The 14,722-nt window shown below is 38.8% G+C and overlaps 28 non-coding genes and 47 pseudogenes across 28 annotated transcripts; all 75 read left to right on the top strand.

Annotated features, from left to right (window-relative positions):
- Nucleotides 1-11: 11 nt before the first annotated feature.
- LOC146151012 (5S ribosomal RNA) lies at nt 12-130 on the top strand (annotated as a pseudogene).
- A 64-nt stretch (nt 131-194) lies between these two features.
- Nucleotides 195-313, top strand: LOC146151011 (5S ribosomal RNA). The gene has a single exon (XR_014497183.1). It is a non-coding gene; the product is annotated as a 5S ribosomal RNA (ribosomal RNA).
- Nucleotides 314-377: 64 nt separating this feature from the next.
- Nucleotides 378-496, top strand: LOC146151010 (5S ribosomal RNA; annotated as a pseudogene).
- A 74-nt stretch (nt 497-570) lies between these two features.
- Nucleotides 571-690, top strand: LOC146151009 (5S ribosomal RNA; annotated as a pseudogene).
- A 74-nt stretch (nt 691-764) lies between these two features.
- LOC146151008 (5S ribosomal RNA) lies at nt 765-883 on the top strand (annotated as a pseudogene).
- A 64-nt stretch (nt 884-947) lies between these two features.
- On the top strand, nt 948-1,066 carry LOC146151007 (5S ribosomal RNA). Its single transcript, XR_014497172.1, has one exon. It is a non-coding gene; the product is annotated as a 5S ribosomal RNA (ribosomal RNA).
- Nucleotides 1,067-1,130: 64 nt separating this feature from the next.
- LOC146151006 (5S ribosomal RNA) lies at nt 1,131-1,249 on the top strand (annotated as a pseudogene).
- Nucleotides 1,250-1,314: 65 nt separating this feature from the next.
- On the top strand, nt 1,315-1,433 carry LOC146151005 (5S ribosomal RNA; annotated as a pseudogene).
- A 74-nt stretch (nt 1,434-1,507) lies between these two features.
- Nucleotides 1,508-1,626, top strand: LOC146151004 (5S ribosomal RNA). Its single transcript, XR_014496476.1, has one exon. It is a non-coding gene; the product is annotated as a 5S ribosomal RNA (ribosomal RNA).
- A 65-nt stretch (nt 1,627-1,691) lies between these two features.
- Nucleotides 1,692-1,810, top strand: LOC146151003 (5S ribosomal RNA; annotated as a pseudogene).
- Nucleotides 1,811-1,874: 64 nt separating this feature from the next.
- Nucleotides 1,875-1,993, top strand: LOC146151002 (5S ribosomal RNA; annotated as a pseudogene).
- Nucleotides 1,994-2,057: 64 nt separating this feature from the next.
- Nucleotides 2,058-2,176, top strand: LOC146151001 (5S ribosomal RNA; annotated as a pseudogene).
- Nucleotides 2,177-2,240: 64 nt separating this feature from the next.
- LOC146151000 (5S ribosomal RNA) lies at nt 2,241-2,359 on the top strand (annotated as a pseudogene).
- Nucleotides 2,360-2,423: 64 nt separating this feature from the next.
- On the top strand, nt 2,424-2,542 carry LOC146150999 (5S ribosomal RNA). Its single transcript, XR_014497161.1, has one exon. It is a non-coding gene; the product is annotated as a 5S ribosomal RNA (ribosomal RNA).
- Nucleotides 2,543-2,783: 241 nt separating this feature from the next.
- Nucleotides 2,784-2,903, top strand: LOC146150998 (5S ribosomal RNA; annotated as a pseudogene).
- A 74-nt stretch (nt 2,904-2,977) lies between these two features.
- On the top strand, nt 2,978-3,096 carry LOC146150997 (5S ribosomal RNA; annotated as a pseudogene).
- A 64-nt stretch (nt 3,097-3,160) lies between these two features.
- On the top strand, nt 3,161-3,279 carry LOC146150996 (5S ribosomal RNA). Its single transcript, XR_014497150.1, has one exon. It is a non-coding gene; the product is annotated as a 5S ribosomal RNA (ribosomal RNA).
- Nucleotides 3,280-3,343: 64 nt separating this feature from the next.
- On the top strand, nt 3,344-3,462 carry LOC146150995 (5S ribosomal RNA; annotated as a pseudogene).
- Nucleotides 3,463-3,527: 65 nt separating this feature from the next.
- LOC146150994 (5S ribosomal RNA) lies at nt 3,528-3,646 on the top strand (annotated as a pseudogene).
- Nucleotides 3,647-3,720: 74 nt separating this feature from the next.
- Nucleotides 3,721-3,839, top strand: LOC146150993 (5S ribosomal RNA). Its single transcript, XR_014496365.1, has one exon. It is a non-coding gene; the product is annotated as a 5S ribosomal RNA (ribosomal RNA).
- Nucleotides 3,840-3,904: 65 nt separating this feature from the next.
- LOC146150992 (5S ribosomal RNA) lies at nt 3,905-4,023 on the top strand (annotated as a pseudogene).
- A 64-nt stretch (nt 4,024-4,087) lies between these two features.
- LOC146150991 (5S ribosomal RNA) lies at nt 4,088-4,206 on the top strand. Its single transcript, XR_014498513.1, has one exon. It is a non-coding gene; the product is annotated as a 5S ribosomal RNA (ribosomal RNA).
- Nucleotides 4,207-4,270: 64 nt separating this feature from the next.
- On the top strand, nt 4,271-4,389 carry LOC146150990 (5S ribosomal RNA; annotated as a pseudogene).
- Nucleotides 4,390-4,454: 65 nt separating this feature from the next.
- LOC146150989 (5S ribosomal RNA) lies at nt 4,455-4,573 on the top strand (annotated as a pseudogene).
- A 247-nt stretch (nt 4,574-4,820) lies between these two features.
- Nucleotides 4,821-4,939, top strand: LOC146150988 (5S ribosomal RNA). The gene has a single exon (XR_014498357.1). It is a non-coding gene; the product is annotated as a 5S ribosomal RNA (ribosomal RNA).
- A 64-nt stretch (nt 4,940-5,003) lies between these two features.
- On the top strand, nt 5,004-5,122 carry LOC146150987 (5S ribosomal RNA; annotated as a pseudogene).
- A 64-nt stretch (nt 5,123-5,186) lies between these two features.
- On the top strand, nt 5,187-5,305 carry LOC146150986 (5S ribosomal RNA; annotated as a pseudogene).
- Nucleotides 5,306-5,379: 74 nt separating this feature from the next.
- On the top strand, nt 5,380-5,498 carry LOC146150985 (5S ribosomal RNA; annotated as a pseudogene).
- Nucleotides 5,499-5,562: 64 nt separating this feature from the next.
- On the top strand, nt 5,563-5,681 carry LOC146150984 (5S ribosomal RNA; annotated as a pseudogene).
- Nucleotides 5,682-5,746: 65 nt separating this feature from the next.
- LOC146150983 (5S ribosomal RNA) lies at nt 5,747-5,865 on the top strand. Its single transcript, XR_014495786.1, has one exon. It is a non-coding gene; the product is annotated as a 5S ribosomal RNA (ribosomal RNA).
- A 65-nt stretch (nt 5,866-5,930) lies between these two features.
- LOC146150982 (5S ribosomal RNA) lies at nt 5,931-6,049 on the top strand. The gene has a single exon (XR_014495457.1). It is a non-coding gene; the product is annotated as a 5S ribosomal RNA (ribosomal RNA).
- Nucleotides 6,050-6,114: 65 nt separating this feature from the next.
- LOC146150981 (5S ribosomal RNA) lies at nt 6,115-6,233 on the top strand. The gene has a single exon (XR_014496397.1). It is a non-coding gene; the product is annotated as a 5S ribosomal RNA (ribosomal RNA).
- A 91-nt stretch (nt 6,234-6,324) lies between these two features.
- On the top strand, nt 6,325-6,443 carry LOC146150980 (5S ribosomal RNA). Its single transcript, XR_014495253.1, has one exon. It is a non-coding gene; the product is annotated as a 5S ribosomal RNA (ribosomal RNA).
- A 64-nt stretch (nt 6,444-6,507) lies between these two features.
- LOC146150979 (5S ribosomal RNA) lies at nt 6,508-6,626 on the top strand (annotated as a pseudogene).
- Nucleotides 6,627-6,690: 64 nt separating this feature from the next.
- On the top strand, nt 6,691-6,809 carry LOC146150978 (5S ribosomal RNA). Its single transcript, XR_014495616.1, has one exon. It is a non-coding gene; the product is annotated as a 5S ribosomal RNA (ribosomal RNA).
- Nucleotides 6,810-6,874: 65 nt separating this feature from the next.
- On the top strand, nt 6,875-6,993 carry LOC146150977 (5S ribosomal RNA; annotated as a pseudogene).
- Nucleotides 6,994-7,058: 65 nt separating this feature from the next.
- Nucleotides 7,059-7,177, top strand: LOC146150976 (5S ribosomal RNA). The gene has a single exon (XR_014496862.1). It is a non-coding gene; the product is annotated as a 5S ribosomal RNA (ribosomal RNA).
- Nucleotides 7,178-7,242: 65 nt separating this feature from the next.
- Nucleotides 7,243-7,361, top strand: LOC146150975 (5S ribosomal RNA). Its single transcript, XR_014496875.1, has one exon. It is a non-coding gene; the product is annotated as a 5S ribosomal RNA (ribosomal RNA).
- Nucleotides 7,362-7,452: 91 nt separating this feature from the next.
- LOC146150974 (5S ribosomal RNA) lies at nt 7,453-7,571 on the top strand. Its single transcript, XR_014497293.1, has one exon. It is a non-coding gene; the product is annotated as a 5S ribosomal RNA (ribosomal RNA).
- A 65-nt stretch (nt 7,572-7,636) lies between these two features.
- Nucleotides 7,637-7,755, top strand: LOC146150973 (5S ribosomal RNA). Its single transcript, XR_014495456.1, has one exon. It is a non-coding gene; the product is annotated as a 5S ribosomal RNA (ribosomal RNA).
- A 65-nt stretch (nt 7,756-7,820) lies between these two features.
- On the top strand, nt 7,821-7,939 carry LOC146150972 (5S ribosomal RNA; annotated as a pseudogene).
- A 91-nt stretch (nt 7,940-8,030) lies between these two features.
- On the top strand, nt 8,031-8,149 carry LOC146150971 (5S ribosomal RNA; annotated as a pseudogene).
- A 74-nt stretch (nt 8,150-8,223) lies between these two features.
- Nucleotides 8,224-8,342, top strand: LOC146150970 (5S ribosomal RNA). Its single transcript, XR_014498490.1, has one exon. It is a non-coding gene; the product is annotated as a 5S ribosomal RNA (ribosomal RNA).
- Nucleotides 8,343-8,416: 74 nt separating this feature from the next.
- Nucleotides 8,417-8,535, top strand: LOC146150969 (5S ribosomal RNA). The gene has a single exon (XR_014496254.1). It is a non-coding gene; the product is annotated as a 5S ribosomal RNA (ribosomal RNA).
- Nucleotides 8,536-8,599: 64 nt separating this feature from the next.
- On the top strand, nt 8,600-8,718 carry LOC146150968 (5S ribosomal RNA; annotated as a pseudogene).
- Nucleotides 8,719-8,782: 64 nt separating this feature from the next.
- Nucleotides 8,783-8,901, top strand: LOC146150967 (5S ribosomal RNA; annotated as a pseudogene).
- Nucleotides 8,902-8,965: 64 nt separating this feature from the next.
- LOC146150966 (5S ribosomal RNA) lies at nt 8,966-9,084 on the top strand (annotated as a pseudogene).
- A 64-nt stretch (nt 9,085-9,148) lies between these two features.
- LOC146150965 (5S ribosomal RNA) lies at nt 9,149-9,267 on the top strand (annotated as a pseudogene).
- A 74-nt stretch (nt 9,268-9,341) lies between these two features.
- LOC146150964 (5S ribosomal RNA) lies at nt 9,342-9,460 on the top strand. The gene has a single exon (XR_014495872.1). It is a non-coding gene; the product is annotated as a 5S ribosomal RNA (ribosomal RNA).
- A 258-nt stretch (nt 9,461-9,718) lies between these two features.
- LOC146150963 (5S ribosomal RNA) lies at nt 9,719-9,837 on the top strand (annotated as a pseudogene).
- Nucleotides 9,838-9,901: 64 nt separating this feature from the next.
- Nucleotides 9,902-10,020, top strand: LOC146150962 (5S ribosomal RNA; annotated as a pseudogene).
- Nucleotides 10,021-10,094: 74 nt separating this feature from the next.
- On the top strand, nt 10,095-10,214 carry LOC146150961 (5S ribosomal RNA; annotated as a pseudogene).
- Nucleotides 10,215-10,288: 74 nt separating this feature from the next.
- On the top strand, nt 10,289-10,407 carry LOC146150960 (5S ribosomal RNA; annotated as a pseudogene).
- Nucleotides 10,408-10,470: 63 nt separating this feature from the next.
- LOC146150959 (5S ribosomal RNA) lies at nt 10,471-10,589 on the top strand (annotated as a pseudogene).
- A 64-nt stretch (nt 10,590-10,653) lies between these two features.
- LOC146150958 (5S ribosomal RNA) lies at nt 10,654-10,772 on the top strand (annotated as a pseudogene).
- Nucleotides 10,773-10,836: 64 nt separating this feature from the next.
- LOC146150957 (5S ribosomal RNA) lies at nt 10,837-10,955 on the top strand. Its single transcript, XR_014497138.1, has one exon. It is a non-coding gene; the product is annotated as a 5S ribosomal RNA (ribosomal RNA).
- Nucleotides 10,956-11,019: 64 nt separating this feature from the next.
- Nucleotides 11,020-11,138, top strand: LOC146150956 (5S ribosomal RNA; annotated as a pseudogene).
- A 74-nt stretch (nt 11,139-11,212) lies between these two features.
- On the top strand, nt 11,213-11,332 carry LOC146150955 (5S ribosomal RNA; annotated as a pseudogene).
- A 74-nt stretch (nt 11,333-11,406) lies between these two features.
- Nucleotides 11,407-11,525, top strand: LOC146150954 (5S ribosomal RNA; annotated as a pseudogene).
- Nucleotides 11,526-11,589: 64 nt separating this feature from the next.
- On the top strand, nt 11,590-11,708 carry LOC146150953 (5S ribosomal RNA). The gene has a single exon (XR_014497127.1). It is a non-coding gene; the product is annotated as a 5S ribosomal RNA (ribosomal RNA).
- A 64-nt stretch (nt 11,709-11,772) lies between these two features.
- LOC146150952 (5S ribosomal RNA) lies at nt 11,773-11,891 on the top strand (annotated as a pseudogene).
- A 65-nt stretch (nt 11,892-11,956) lies between these two features.
- LOC146150951 (5S ribosomal RNA) lies at nt 11,957-12,075 on the top strand (annotated as a pseudogene).
- A 74-nt stretch (nt 12,076-12,149) lies between these two features.
- On the top strand, nt 12,150-12,268 carry LOC146150950 (5S ribosomal RNA). Its single transcript, XR_014496142.1, has one exon. It is a non-coding gene; the product is annotated as a 5S ribosomal RNA (ribosomal RNA).
- A 65-nt stretch (nt 12,269-12,333) lies between these two features.
- On the top strand, nt 12,334-12,452 carry LOC146150949 (5S ribosomal RNA; annotated as a pseudogene).
- A 64-nt stretch (nt 12,453-12,516) lies between these two features.
- On the top strand, nt 12,517-12,635 carry LOC146150948 (5S ribosomal RNA). Its single transcript, XR_014498512.1, has one exon. It is a non-coding gene; the product is annotated as a 5S ribosomal RNA (ribosomal RNA).
- A 64-nt stretch (nt 12,636-12,699) lies between these two features.
- LOC146150947 (5S ribosomal RNA) lies at nt 12,700-12,818 on the top strand (annotated as a pseudogene).
- A 65-nt stretch (nt 12,819-12,883) lies between these two features.
- LOC146150946 (5S ribosomal RNA) lies at nt 12,884-13,002 on the top strand (annotated as a pseudogene).
- A 247-nt stretch (nt 13,003-13,249) lies between these two features.
- Nucleotides 13,250-13,368, top strand: LOC146150945 (5S ribosomal RNA). Its single transcript, XR_014498356.1, has one exon. It is a non-coding gene; the product is annotated as a 5S ribosomal RNA (ribosomal RNA).
- Nucleotides 13,369-13,432: 64 nt separating this feature from the next.
- On the top strand, nt 13,433-13,551 carry LOC146150944 (5S ribosomal RNA; annotated as a pseudogene).
- Nucleotides 13,552-13,615: 64 nt separating this feature from the next.
- On the top strand, nt 13,616-13,734 carry LOC146150943 (5S ribosomal RNA; annotated as a pseudogene).
- Nucleotides 13,735-13,808: 74 nt separating this feature from the next.
- LOC146150942 (5S ribosomal RNA) lies at nt 13,809-13,927 on the top strand (annotated as a pseudogene).
- Nucleotides 13,928-13,991: 64 nt separating this feature from the next.
- On the top strand, nt 13,992-14,110 carry LOC146150941 (5S ribosomal RNA; annotated as a pseudogene).
- A 65-nt stretch (nt 14,111-14,175) lies between these two features.
- Nucleotides 14,176-14,294, top strand: LOC146150940 (5S ribosomal RNA). The gene has a single exon (XR_014495785.1). It is a non-coding gene; the product is annotated as a 5S ribosomal RNA (ribosomal RNA).
- A 65-nt stretch (nt 14,295-14,359) lies between these two features.
- On the top strand, nt 14,360-14,478 carry LOC146150939 (5S ribosomal RNA). The gene has a single exon (XR_014495455.1). It is a non-coding gene; the product is annotated as a 5S ribosomal RNA (ribosomal RNA).
- Nucleotides 14,479-14,543: 65 nt separating this feature from the next.
- On the top strand, nt 14,544-14,662 carry LOC146150938 (5S ribosomal RNA). Its single transcript, XR_014496396.1, has one exon. It is a non-coding gene; the product is annotated as a 5S ribosomal RNA (ribosomal RNA).
- The last annotated feature ends 60 nt before the right edge of the window (nt 14,663-14,722 follow it).

Here is a 14,722-nt window from a genome sequence, read left to right as displayed (position 1 = left end):
TGAGAAATACTGCTTTCGACCATACCAGGTTGAATGCACCCGATCTCGTCCGATCTCGGATGTTAAGCAACATCGGGATTGGTTGCTACTTGGATGGGTGACCGCCTAGGAATACCAATTGTCGTAGGCACAATATGATTTATTTAAGTTTTTACATTTTTAAATAGATTAGACCATAAATGTTGACCAATACTGTCTACGACCATACCAGGTTGAATGCACCCGATCTCGTCCGATCTCGGAAGTTAAGCAACGTCGGGATTGGTTAGTACTTGGATGGGTGACCGCCTAGGAATACCAATTGTCGTAGGCAAAATATGATTTATTTAAGTTTTTACTTTTTTAAATAGATTAGACATAAAATGTTGAGAAATACTGCTTACGACCATACCAGGTTGAATGCAACCGATCTCGTCCGATCTCGGAAGTTAAGCAACGTCGGGATTGGTTAGTACTTGGATTGGTGACCGCATAGGAATTCCAATTGTCATAGGCAAAATATGATTCATAAAATATATTTAAATGTTAACATTTTTAAAGATTTTAGACCAAAAAATGTTGACCAATACTGTCTATGACCATACCAGGTTGAATGCACCCGATCTCGTCCGATCTCGGAAGTTAAGCAACGTCGGGATTAGTTAGTACTTGGATGGGTGACGGGCCTAGGAATACAAATTGTCATAGGCAAAATATGAGTTTTAAAATATATTCAAATGTTAAAATTTTTAAAGATTTTAGATCAAAGAATGTTGACCAATACTGTCTACGACCATACCAGGTTGAATGCACCCGATCTCGTCCGATCTCGGAAGTTAAGCAACGTCGGTATTGGTTGCTACTTGGATGGGTGACCGCCTAGGAATACCAATTGTCGTAGGCACAATATGACTTATTTAAGTTTTTACATTTTTAAATATATTAGACCATAAATGTTGACCAATACTGTCTACGACCATACCAGGTTGAATGCACCCGATCTCGTCCGATCTCGGAAGTTAAGCAACGTCGGGATTGGTTAGTACTTGGATGGGTGACCGCCTAGGAATACCAATTGTCGTAGGCAAAATATCATTTATTTAAGTTTTTACTTTTTTAAATAGATTAGACATAAAATGTTGAGAAATACTGCTTACGACCATACCAGGTTGAATGCACCCGATCTCGTCCGATCTCGGAAGTTAAGCAACATCGGGATTGGTTGCTACTTGGATGGGTGACCGCATAGGAATATCAATTGTCGTAGGCACAATATGATTTAGTTAAGTTTTTACATTTTTAAATAGATTAGACCATAAAATATTGACCAATACTGGCTACGAACACACCAGGTTGAATGCACCCGATTCGCGTCCGATCTCGGAAGTTAAGCAACGTCGGGTTGGTTGGTACTTAGATGGGTGACCGCCTAGGAATACCAATTGTCATAGGCAAAATATGATTTTTAAAATATATTTAAATGTTAACATTTTTAAAGATTTTAGACCAAAAAATATTGACCAATACTGCCTACGACCATACCAGGTTGAATGCACCCGATCTCGTCCGATCTCGGAAGTTAAGCAACGTCGGGATTGGTTAGTACTTGGATGGGTGACCGCCTAGGAATACCAATTGTCGTAGGCAAAATATGATTTATTTAAGTTTTTACATTTTTAAATAGATTAGACCAAAAAATGTTGACCAATACTGGCTACGACCATACCAGGTTGAATGCACCCGATCTCGTCCGATCTCGAAAGTTAAGCAACGTCTGGATTGGTTAGTACTTGGATGGGTGACCGCATAGGAATTCCAATTGTCATAGGCAAAATATGATTTATTTAAGTTTTTACATTTTTAAATAGATTAGACCATATATGTTGACCAATACTGTTTACGACCATACCAGGTTGAATGCACCCGATCTCGTCCGATCTCGGAAGTTAAGCAACATCGGGATTGGTTGCTACTTGGATGGGTGACCGCCTAGGAATACCAATTGTCGTAGGCACAATATGACTTATTTAAGTTTTTACATTTTTAAATAGATTAGACCATAAATGTTGACCAATACCGACTACGACCATACCAGGTTGAATGCACCCGATCTCGTCCGATCTCGGAAGTTAAGCAACATCGGGATTGGTTGCTACTTGGATGGGTGACCGCATAGGAATACCAATTGTCGTAGGCAAAATATGATTTATTTAAGTTTTTACTTTTTTAATTAGATTAGACATAAAATGTTGAGAAATACTGCTTTCGACCATACCAGGTTGAATGCACCCGATCTCGTCCGATCTCGGATGTTAAGCAACATCGGGATTGGTTGCTACTTGGATGGGTGACCGCCTAGGAATACCAATTGTCGTAGGCACAATATGATTTATTTAAGTTTTTACATTTTTAAATAGATTAGACCATAAATGTTGACCAATACTGTCTACGACCATACCAGGTTGAATGCACCCGATCTCGTCCGATCTCGGAAGTTAAGCAACGTCGGGATTGGTTAGTACTTGGATGGGTGACCGCCTAGGAATACCAATTGTCGTAGGCAAAATATGATTTATTTAAGTTTTTACTTTTTTAAATAAATTAGACATAAAATGTTGAGAAATACTGCTTACGACCATACCAGGTTGAATGCAACCGATCTCGTCCGATCTCGGAAGTTAAGCAACGTCGGGATTGGTGACCGCATAGGAATTCCAATTGTCATAGGCAAAATATGATTCATAAAATATATTTAAATGTTAACATTTTTAAAGATTTTAGACCAAAAAATGTTGACCAATACTGTCTATGACCATACCAGGTTGAATGCACCCGATCTCGTCCGATCTCGGAAGTTAAGCAACGTCGGGATTGGTTAGTACTTGGATGGGTGACGGGCCTAGGAATACAAATTGTCATAGGCAAAATATGAGTTTTAAAATATATTCAAATGTTAAAATTTTTAAAGATTTTAGATCAAAGAATGTTGACCAATACTGTCTACGACCATACCAGGTTGAATGCACCCGATCTCGTCCGATCTCGGAAGTTAAGCAACGTCGGTATTGGTTGCTACTTGGATGGGTGACCGCCTAGGAATACCAATTGTCGTAGGCACAATATGACTTATTTAAGTTTTTACATTTTTAAATATATTAGACCATAAATGTTGACCAATACTGTCTACGACCATACCAGGTTGAATGCACCCGATCTCGTCCGATCTCGGAAGTTAAGCAACGTCGGGATTGGTTAGTACTTGGATGGGTGACCGCCTAGGAATACCAATTGTCGTAGGCAAAATATCATTTATTTAAGTTTTTACTTTTTTAAATAGATTAGACATAAAATGTTGAGAAATACTGCTTACGACCATACCAGGTTGAATGCACCCGATCTCGTCCGATCTCGGAAGTTAAGCAACATCGGGATTGGTTGCTACTTGGATGGGTGACCGCATAGGAATATCAATTGTCGTAGGCACAATATGATTTAGTTAAGTTTTTACATTTTTAAATAGATTAGACCATAAAATATTGACCAATACTGGCTACGAACACACCAGGTTGAATGCACCCGATTCGCGTCCGATCTCGGAAGTTAAGCAACGTCGGGTTGGTTGGTACTTAGATGGGTGACCGCCTAGGAATACCAATTGTCATAGGCAAAATATGATTTTTAAAATATATTTAAATGTTAACATTTTTAAAGATTTTAGACCAAAAAATATTGACCAATACTGCCTACGACCATACCAGGTTGAATGCACCCGATCTCGTCCGATCTCGGAAGTTAAGCAACGTCGGGATTGGTTAGTACTTGGATGGGTGACCGCCTAGGAATACCAATTGTCGTAGGCAAAATATGATTTATTTAAGTTTTTACATTTTTAAATAGATTAGACCAAAAAATGTTGACCAATACTGGCTACGACCATACCAGGTTGAATGCACCCGATCTCGTCCGATCTCGAAAGTTAAGCAACGTCTGGATTGGTTAGTACTTGGATGGGTGACCGCATAGGAATTCCAATTGTCATAGGCAAAATATGATTTATTTAAGTTTTTACATTTTTAAATAGATTAGACCATATATGTTGACCAATACTGTCTACGACCATACCAGGTTGAATGCACCCGATCTCGTCCGATCTCGGAAGTTAAGCAACATCGGGATTGGTTGCTACTTGGATGGGTGACCGCCTAGGAATACCAATTGTCGTAGGCACAATATGACTTATTTAAGTTTTTACATTTTTAAATAGATTAGACCATAAATGTTGACCAATACCGACTACGACCATACCAGGTTGAATGCACCCGATCTCGTCCGATCTCGGAAGTTAAGCAACATCGGGATTGGTTGCTACTTGGATGGGTGACCGCATAGGAATACCAATTGTCGTAGGCGCAATATGATTTATTTAAGTTTTTACATTTTTAAATAGATTAGACCATAAAATGTTGACCAATACTGGCTACGAACATACCAGGTTGAATGCACCCGATTCGCGTCCGATCTCGGAAGTTAAGCAACGTCGGGTTGGTTGGTACTTGGATGGGTGACCATCTAGGAATACCAATTGTCATAGGCAAAATATGATTTTTAAAATATATTTAAATGTTAACATTTTTAAAGATTTTAGACCAAAAAATATTGACCAATACTGCCTACGACCATACCAGGTTGAATGCACCCGATCTCGGAAGGTACGCAACGTCGGGATTGGTTAGTACTTGGATGGGTGACCGCATAGGAATTCCAATTGTCAAAGGCAAAATATGATTTATTTAAGTTTTTACATTTTTAAATAGATTAGACCATATATGTTGACCAATACTGTCTACGAACATACCAGGTTGAATGCACCCGATCTCGTCCGATCTCGGAAGTTAAGCAACGTCGGGATTGGTTTGTACTTGGATGGGTGACCGCCTAGGAATACCAATTGTCGTAGGCACAATATGATTTATTTAAGTTTTTACATTTTTAAATAGATTAGACCATAAATGTTGACCAATACCGACTACGACCATACCAGGTTGAATGCACCCGATCTCGTCCGAACTCGGAAGTTAAGCAACATTGGGATTGGTTGCTACTTGGATGGGTGACCGCATAGGAATACCAATTGTCGTAGGCAAAATATGATTTATTTAAGTTTTTACTTTTTTAAATAGATTAGACATAAAATGTTGAGAAATACTGCTTACGACCATACCAGGTTGAATGCACCCGATCTCGTCCGATCTAGGAAGTTAAGCAACGTCGGGATTGGTTAGTACTTGGATGGGTGACCGCATAGGAATTCCAATTGTCATAGGCAAAGTATGATTTTTAAAATATATTTAATCGTTTACATTTTAAAAGAATTCATACCAAAAAATGTTGGCCCATACTGTCTGCGACCATACCAGGTTGAATGCACCCGATCTCGTCCGATCTCGGAAGTTAAGCAACGTCGTGATTGGTTGGTACTTGTATGGGTGACCGCCTAGGAATACCAATTGTCGTAGGCAAAATATGACTGATTTAAGTTTTTACTTTTTTAATTAGATTAGACATCAAATGTTGAGAAATACTGCTTTCGACCATACCAGGTTGAATGCACCCGATCTCGTCCGATCTCGGATGTTAAGTAACGTCGGGATTGGTGAGTACTTGGATGGGTGACCGCCTAGGAATACCAATTGTCGTAGGCACAATATGATTTATTTAAGTTTTTACATTTTTAAATAGATTAGACCAAAAAATGTTGAACAATACTGACTACGACCATACCAGGTTGAATGCACCCGATCTCGTCCGATCTCGGAAGTTAAGCAACGTCGGGATTGGTTAGTACTTGGATGGGTGACCGCCTAGGAATACCAATTGTCGTAGGCAATATATGATTTATTTAAGTTTTTACATTTTTAAATAGATTAGACCAAAAAATGTTGAGCAATACAGCCTTCGACCATACCATGTTGAATGCACCCGATCTCGTCCGATCTCGGAAGTTAAGCAACGTCGGGATTGGTTAGTACTTGGATGGGTGACCGCCTAGGAATACCAATTGTCGTAGGCAATATATGATTTATTTAAGTTTTTACATTTTTAAATAGATTAGACCAAAAAATGTTGAGCAATACTGCCTTTGACTATACCATGTTGAATGCACCCGATCTCGTCCGATCTCGGAAGTTAAGCAACGTCGGGATTGGTTAGTACTTGGATGGGTGACCGCCTAGGAATACCAATTGTCGTAGGCAAAATATGATTTATTTAAGTTTTTATTCTTTTAAATATATTTAAATGTTAACATTTTTAAAGATTTTAGACCAAAAAATGTTGACCAATACTGTCTACGACCATACCAGGTTGAAAGCACCCGATCTCGTCCGATCTCGGAAGTTAAGCAACGTCGGGATTGGTTAGTACTTGGATGGGTGACCGCCTAGGAATACCAATTGTCGTAGGCAAAATATGATTTATTCAAGTTTTTACATTTTTAAATAGATTAGACCATAAATGTTGACCAATACTGTCTACGACCATACCAGGTTGAATGCACCCGATCTCGTCCGATCTCGGAAGTTAAGCAACGTCGGGATTGGTTAGTACTTGGATAGGTGAGGGCCTAGGAATACCAATTGTCGTAGGCACAATATGATTTATTGAAGTTTTTACATTTTTAAATAGATTAGACCATAAATGTTGAGCAATACCGACTACGACCATACCAGGTTGAATGCACCCGATCTCGTCCGATCTCGGAAGTTAAGCAACGTCGGGATTGGTTAGTACTTGGATGGGTGACCGCCTAGGAATACCAATTGTCGTAGGCTAAATATGATTTATTCAAGTTTTTACATTTTTAAATAGATTAGACCAAAATATGTTGACCAATACTGGCTACGACCATACCAGGTTGAATGCACCCGATCCCGTCCGATCTCGGAAGTTAAGAAACGTCGGGATTGGTTAGTACTTGGATGGGTGACCGCCTAGGAATACCAATTGTCGTATGCAATATATGATTTATTTAAGTTTTTACATTTTTAAATAGATTAGACCAAAAAATGTTGAGCAATACTGCCTTCGACCATACCATGTTGAATGAACCCGATCTCGTCCGATCTCGGAAGTTAAGCAACGTCGGGATTGGTTAGTACTTGGATGGGTGACCGCCTAGGAATACCAATTGTCGTAGGCAATATATGATTTATTTAAGTTTTTACATTTTTAAATAGATTAGACCAAAAAATGTTGAGCAATACTGCCTTCGACCATACCATGTTGAATGCACCCGATCTCGTCCGATCTCGAAAGTTAAGCAACGTCGGGATTGGTTAGTACTTGGATGGGTGACCGCCTAGGAATACCAATTGTCGTAGGCAAAATATGATTTATTAAAGTTTTTATTCTTTTAAATATATTTAAATGTCAACATTTTTAAAGATTTTAGACCAAAAAATGTTGACCAATACTGTCTACGACCATACCAGGTTGAAAGCACCCGATCTCGTCCGATCTCGGAAGTTAAGCAACGTCGGGATTGGTTAGCACTTGGATGGGTGACCGCCTAGGAATACCAATTGTCGTAGGCAAAATATGATTTATTTAAGTTTTTACATTTTTAAATAGATTAGACCAAAAAATGTTGAGCAATACTGCCTTCGACCATACCATGTTGAATGCACCCGATCTCGTCCGATCTCGGAAGTTAAGCAACGTCGGGATTGGTTAGTACTTGGATGGGTGACCGCCTAGGAATACCAATTGTCGTAGGCAATATATGATTTATTTAAGTTTTTACATTTTGAAATAGATTAGACCAAAAAATGTTGAGCAATACTGGCTTCGACCATACCATGTTGAATGCACCCGATCTCGTCCGATCTCGAAAGTTAAGCAACGTCGGGATTGGTTAGTACTTGGATGGGTGACCGCCTAGGAATACCAATTGTCGTAGGCAAAATATGATTTATTTAAGTTTTTATTCTTTTAAATATATTTAAATGTTAACATTTTTAAAGATTTTAGACCAAAAAATGTTGACCAATACTTTCTACGACCACACCAGGTTTAATGCACCCGATCTCGTCCGATCTCGGAAGTTAAGCAACTTTGGGATTGGTTAGTACTTGGATGGGTGACCGCCTAGGAATACCAATTGTCATAGGCAAAATATGATTCATAAAATATATTTAAATGTTAACATTTTTAAAGATTTTAGACCAAAAAATGTTGACCAATACTGTCTACGACCACACCAGGTTTAATGCACCCGATCTCGTCCGATCTCGGAAGTTAAGCAACTTTGGGATTGGTTAGTACTTGGATGGGTGACCGCCTAGGAATACCAATTGTCATAGGCAAAATATGATTTTTTAAATATATTTAAATGTTAACATTTTTAAAGATTTTAGACCAAAAAATATTGACCAATACTGCCTACGACCATACCAGGTTGAATGCACCCGATCTCGTCCGATCTCGGAAGTTAAGCAACGTCGGGATTGGTTAGTACTTGGATGGGTGACCGCCTAGGAATACCAATTGTCGTAGGCACAATATGATTTATTTAAGTTTTTACATTTTTAAATAGGTTAGACCATAAAGGTTGACCAATACTGTCTACGAACATACCAGGTTGAATGCACCCGATCTCGTCCGATCTCGGAAGTTAAGCAATGTCGGGATTGGTTTGTACTTGGATGGGTGACCGCCTAGGAATACCAATTGTCGTAGGCACAATATGATTTATTTAAGTTTTTACATTTTTAAATAGATTAGACCATAAATGTTGACCAATACCGACTACGACCATACCAGGTTGAATGCATCCGATCTCGTCCGATCTCGGAAGTTAAGCAACATCGGGATTGGTTGCTACTTGGATGGGTGACCGAATAGGAATACCAATTGTCGTAGGCACAATATGATTTATTTAAGGTTTTACATTTTTAAATAGATTAGACCATAAATGTTGACCAATACCGACTACGACCATACCAGGTTGAATGCATCCGATCTCGTCCGATCTCGGAAGTTAAGCAACATCGGGATTGGTTGCTACTTGGATGGGTGACCGCCTAGGAATACCAATTGTCGTAGGCACAATATGATTTATTTAAGTTTTTACATTTTTAAATAGATTAGACCATAAATGTTGACCAATACTGTCTACGACCATACCAGGTTGAATGCACCCGATCTCGTCCGATTTCGGAAGTTAAGCAACGTCGGGATTGGTTAGTACTTGGATGGTTGACCGCATAGGAATTCCAATTGTCATAGGCAAAATATGATTCATAAAATATATTTAAATGTTAACATTTTTAAAGATTTTAGACCAAAAAATTTTGACCAATACTGTCTACGACCACACCAGGTTGAATGCACCCGATCTCGTCCGATCTCGGAAGTTAAGCAATTTTGGGATTGGTTAGTACTTGGATGGGTGACCGCCTAGGAATACCAATTGTCGTAGGCACAATATGACTTATTCAAGTTTTTACATTTTTAAATAGATTAGACCATAAAATGTTGACCAATACTGGCTACGAACATACCAGGTTGAATGCACCCGATTCGCGTCCGATCTCGGAAGTTGAGCAACGTCGGGTTGGTTGGTACTTAGGTGGGTGACCATCTAGGAATACCAATTGTCATAGGCAAAATATGATTTTTAAAATAAATTTAAATGTTAACATTTTTAAAGATTTTAGACCAAAAAATATTGACCAATACTGCCTACGACCATACCAGGTTGAATGCACCCGATCTCGTCCGATCTCGGAAGGTACGCAACGTCGGGATTGGTTAGTACTTGGATGGGTGACCGCATAGGAATTCCAATTGTCATAGGCAAAATATGATTTATTTAAGTTTTTACTTTTTAAAATAGATTAGACATAAAATGTTGAGAAATACTGCTTACGACCATACCAGGTTGAATGCACCCGATCTCGTCCGATCTCGGAAGTTACGCAACGTCGGGATTGGTTAGTACTTGGATGGGTGACCGCATAGGAATTCCAATTGTCATAGGCAAAATATGATTTATAAAATATATATAAATGTTAACATTTTTAAAGATTTTAGACCAAAAAATGTTGACCAATACTGTCTATGACCATACCAGGTTGAATACACCCGATCTCGTCCGATCTCGGAAGTTAAGCAACGTCGGGATTGGTTAGTACTTGGATGGGTGACGGGCCTAGGAATACAAATTGTCATAGGCAAAATATGATTTTTAAAATATATTCAAATGTTAAAATTTTTAAAGATTTTAGACCAAAGAATGTTGACCAATACTGTCTACGACCATACCAGGTTGAATGCACCCGATCTCGTCCGATCTCGGAAGTTAAGCAACGTCGGGATTGGTTGCTATTTGGATGGGTGACCGCATAGGAATACCAATTGTCGTAGGCAAAATATGATTTATTTAAGTTTTTATTTTTTAATTAGATTAGACATAAAACGTTGAGAAATACTGCTTTCGACCATACCAGGTTGAATGCACCCGATCTCGTCCGATCTCGGAAGTTAAGCAACATCGGGATTGGTTGCTACTTGGATGGGTGACCGCATAGGAATACCAATTGTCGTAGGCAAAATATGATTTATTTAAGTTTTTACTTTTTTAATTAGATTAGACATAAAATGTTGAGAAATACTGCTTTCGACCATACCAGGTTGAATGCACCCGATCTCGTCCGATCTCGGATGTTAAGCAACATCGGGATTGGTTGCTACTTGGATGGGTGACCGCCTAGGAATACCAATTGTCGTAGGCACAATATGATTTATTTAAGTTTTTACATTTTTAAATAGATTAGACCATAAATGTTGACCAATACTGTCTACGACCATACCAGGTTGAATGCACCCGATCTCGTCCGATCTCGGAAGTTAAGCAACGTCGGGATTGGTTAGTACTTGGATGGGTGACCGCCTAGGAATACCAATTGTCGTAGGCAAAATATGATTTATTTAAGTTTTTACTTTTTTAAATAGATTAGACATAAAATGTTGAGAAATACTGCTTACGACCATACCAGGTTGAATGCAACCGATCTCGTCCGATCTCGGAAGTTAAGCAACGTCGGGATTGGTTAGTACTTGGATTGGTGACCGCATAGGAATTCCAATTGTCATAGGCAAAATATGATTCATAAAATATATTTAAATGTTAACATTTTTAAAGATTTTAGACCAAAAAATGTTGACCAATACTGTCTATGACCATACCAGGTTGAATGCACCCGATCTCGTCCGATCTCGGAAGTTAAGCAACGTCGGGATTGGTTAGTACTTGGATGGGTGACGGGCCTAGGAATACAAATTGTCATAGGCAAAATATGAGTTTTAAAATATATTCAAATGTTAAAATTTTTAAAGATTTTAGATCAAAGAATGTTGACCAATACTGTCTACGACCATACCAGGTTGAATGCACCCGATCTCGTCCGATCTCGGAAGTTAAGCAACGTCGGTATTGGTTGCTACTTGGATGGGTGACCGCCTAGGAATACCAATTGTCGTAGGCACAATATGACTTATTTAAGTTTTTACATTTTTAAATAAATTAGACCATAAATGTTGACCAATACTGTCTACGACCATACCAGGTTGAATGCACCCGATCTCGTCCGATCTCGGAAGTTAAGCAACGTCGGGATTGGTTAGTACTTGGATGGGTGACCGCCTAGGAATACCAATTGTCGTAGGCAAAATATCATTTATTTAAGTTTTTACTTTTTTAAATAGATTAGACATAAAATGTTGAGAAATACTGCTTACGACCATACCAGGTTGAATGCACCCGATCTCGTCCGATCTCGGAAGTTAAGCAACATCGGGATTGGTTGCTACTTGGATGGGTGACCGCATAGGAATATCAATTGTCGTAGGCACAATATGATTTAGTTAAGTTTTTACATTTTTAAATAGATTAGACCATAAAATATTGACCAATACTGGCTACGAACACACCAGGTTGAATGCACCCGATTCGCGTCCGATCTCGGAAGTTAAGCAACGTCGGGTTGGTTGGTACTTAGATGGGTGACCGCCTAGGAATACCAATTGTCATAGGCAAAATATGATTTTTAAAATATATTTAAATGTTAACATTTTTAAAGATTTTAGACCAAAAAATATTGACCAATACTGCCTACGACCATACCAGGTTGAATGCACCCGATCTCGTCCGATCTCGGAAGTTAAGCAACGTCGGGATTGGTTAGTACTTGGATGGGTGACCGCCTAGGAATACCAATTGTCGTAGGCAAAATATGATTTATTTAAGTTTTTACATTTTTAAATAGATTAGACCAAAAAATGTTGACCAATACTGGCTACGACCATACCAGGTTGAATGCACCCGATCTCGTCCGATCTCGAAAGTTAAGCAACGTCTGGATTGGTTAGTACTTGGATGGGTGACCGCATAGGAATTCCAATTGTCATAGGCAAAATATGATTTATTTAAGTTTTTACATTTTTAAATAGATTAGACCATATATGTTGACCAATACTGTCTACGACCATACCAGGTTGAATGCACCCGATCTCGTCCGATCTCGGAAGTTAAGCAACATCGGGATTGGTTGCTACTTGGATGGGTGACCGCCTAGGAATACCAATTGTCGTAGGCACAATATGACTTATTTAAGTTTTTACATTTTTAAATAGATTAGACCATAAATGTTGACCAATACCGACTACGACCATACCAGGTTGAATGCACCCGATCTCGTCCGATCTCGGAAGTTAAGCAACATCGGGATTGGTTGCTACTTGGATGGGTGACCGCATAGGAATACCAATTGTCGTAGGCGCAATATGATTTATTTAAGTTTTTACATTTTTAAATAGATTAGACCATAAAATGTTGACCAATACTGGCTACGAACATACCAGGTTGAATGCACCCGATTCGCGTCCGATCTCGGAAGTTAAGCAACGTCGGGTTGGTTGGTACTTGGATGGGTGACCATCTAGGAATACCAATTGTCATAGGCAAAATATGATTTTTAAAATATATTTAAATGTTAACATTTTTAAAGATTTTAGACCAAAAAATATTGACCAATACTGCCTACGACCATACCAGGTTGAATGCACCCGATCTCGGAAGGTACGCAACGTCGGGATTGGTTAGTACTTGGATGGGTGACCGCATAGGAATTCCAATTGTCAAAGGCAAAATATGATTTATTTAAGTTTTTACATTTTTAAATAGATTAGACCATATATGTTGACCAATACTGTCTACGAACATACCAGGTTGAATGCACCCGATCTCGTCCGATCTCGGAAGTTAAGCAACGTCGGGATTGGTTTGTACTTGGATGGGTGACCGCCTAGGAATACCAATTGTCGTAGGCACAATATGATTTATTTAAGTTTTTACATTTTTAAATAGATTAGACCATAAATGTTGACCAATACCGACTACGACCATACCAGGTTGAATGCACCCGATCTCGTCCGAACTCGGAAGTTAAGCAACATTGGGATTGGTTGCTACTTGGATGGGTGACCGCATAGGAATACCAATTGTCGTAGGCAAAATATGATTTATTTAAGTTTTTACTTTTTTAAATAGATTAGACATAAAATGTTGAGAAATACTGCTTACGACCATACCAGGTTGAATGCACCCGATCTCGTCCGATCTAGGAAGTTAAGCAACGTCGGGATTGGTTAGTACTTGGATGGGTGACCGCATAGGAATTCCAATTGTCATAGGCAAAGTATGATTTTTAAAATATATTTAATCGTTTACATTTTAAAAGAATTCATACCAAAAAATGTTGGCCCATACTGTCTGCGACCATACCAGGTTGAATGCACCCGATCTCGTCCGATCTCGGAAGTTAAGCAACGTCGTGATTGGTTGGTACTTGTATGGGTGACCGCCTAGGAATACCAATTGTCGTAGGCAAAATATGACTGATTTAAGTTTTTACTTTTTTAATTAGATTAGACATCAAATGTTGAGAAATACTGCTTTCGACCATACCAGGTTGAATGCACCCGATCTCGTCCGATCTCGGATGTTAAGTAACGTCGGGATTGGTGAGTACTTGGATGGGTGACCGCCTAGGAATACCAATTGTCGTAGGCACAATATGATTTATTTAAGTTTTTACATTTTTAAATAGATTAGACCAAAAAATGTTGACCAATACTGACTACGACCATACCAGGTTGAATGCACCCGATCTCGTCCGATCTCGGAAGTTAAGCAACGTCGGGATTGGTTAGTACTTGGATGGGTGACCGCCTAGGAATACCAATTGTCGTAGGCAATATATGATTTATTTAAGTTTTTACATTTTTAAATAGATTAGACCAAAAAATGTTGAGCAATACAGCCTTCGACCATACCATGTTGAATGCACCCGATCTCGTCCGATCTCGGAAGTTAAGCAACGTCGGGATTGGTTAGTACTTGGATGGGTGACCGCCTAGGAATACCAATTGTCGTAGGCAATATATGATTTATTTAAGTTTTTACATTTTTAAATAGATTAGACCAAAAAATGTTGAGCAATACTGCCTTTGACTATACCATGTTGAATGCACCCGATCTCGTCCGATCTCGGAAGTTAAGCAACGTCGGGATTGGTTAGTACTTGGATGGGTGACCGCCTAGGAATACCAATTGTCGTAGGCAAAATATGATTTATTTAAGTTTTTATTCTTTTAAATATATTTAAATGTTAACATTTTTAAA

This window comes from Ascidiella aspersa, chromosome 4, assembly GCF_963924565.1.
Source record: "Ascidiella aspersa chromosome 4, kaAscAspe10.2, whole genome shotgun sequence".
Lineage (NCBI taxonomy): Eukaryota > Metazoa > Chordata > Ascidiacea > Phlebobranchia > Ascidiidae > Ascidiella > Ascidiella aspersa.
The sequence above is the reverse complement of the archived record's forward strand: the minus strand, read 5'-3'. Positions and strand labels throughout refer to the sequence as shown.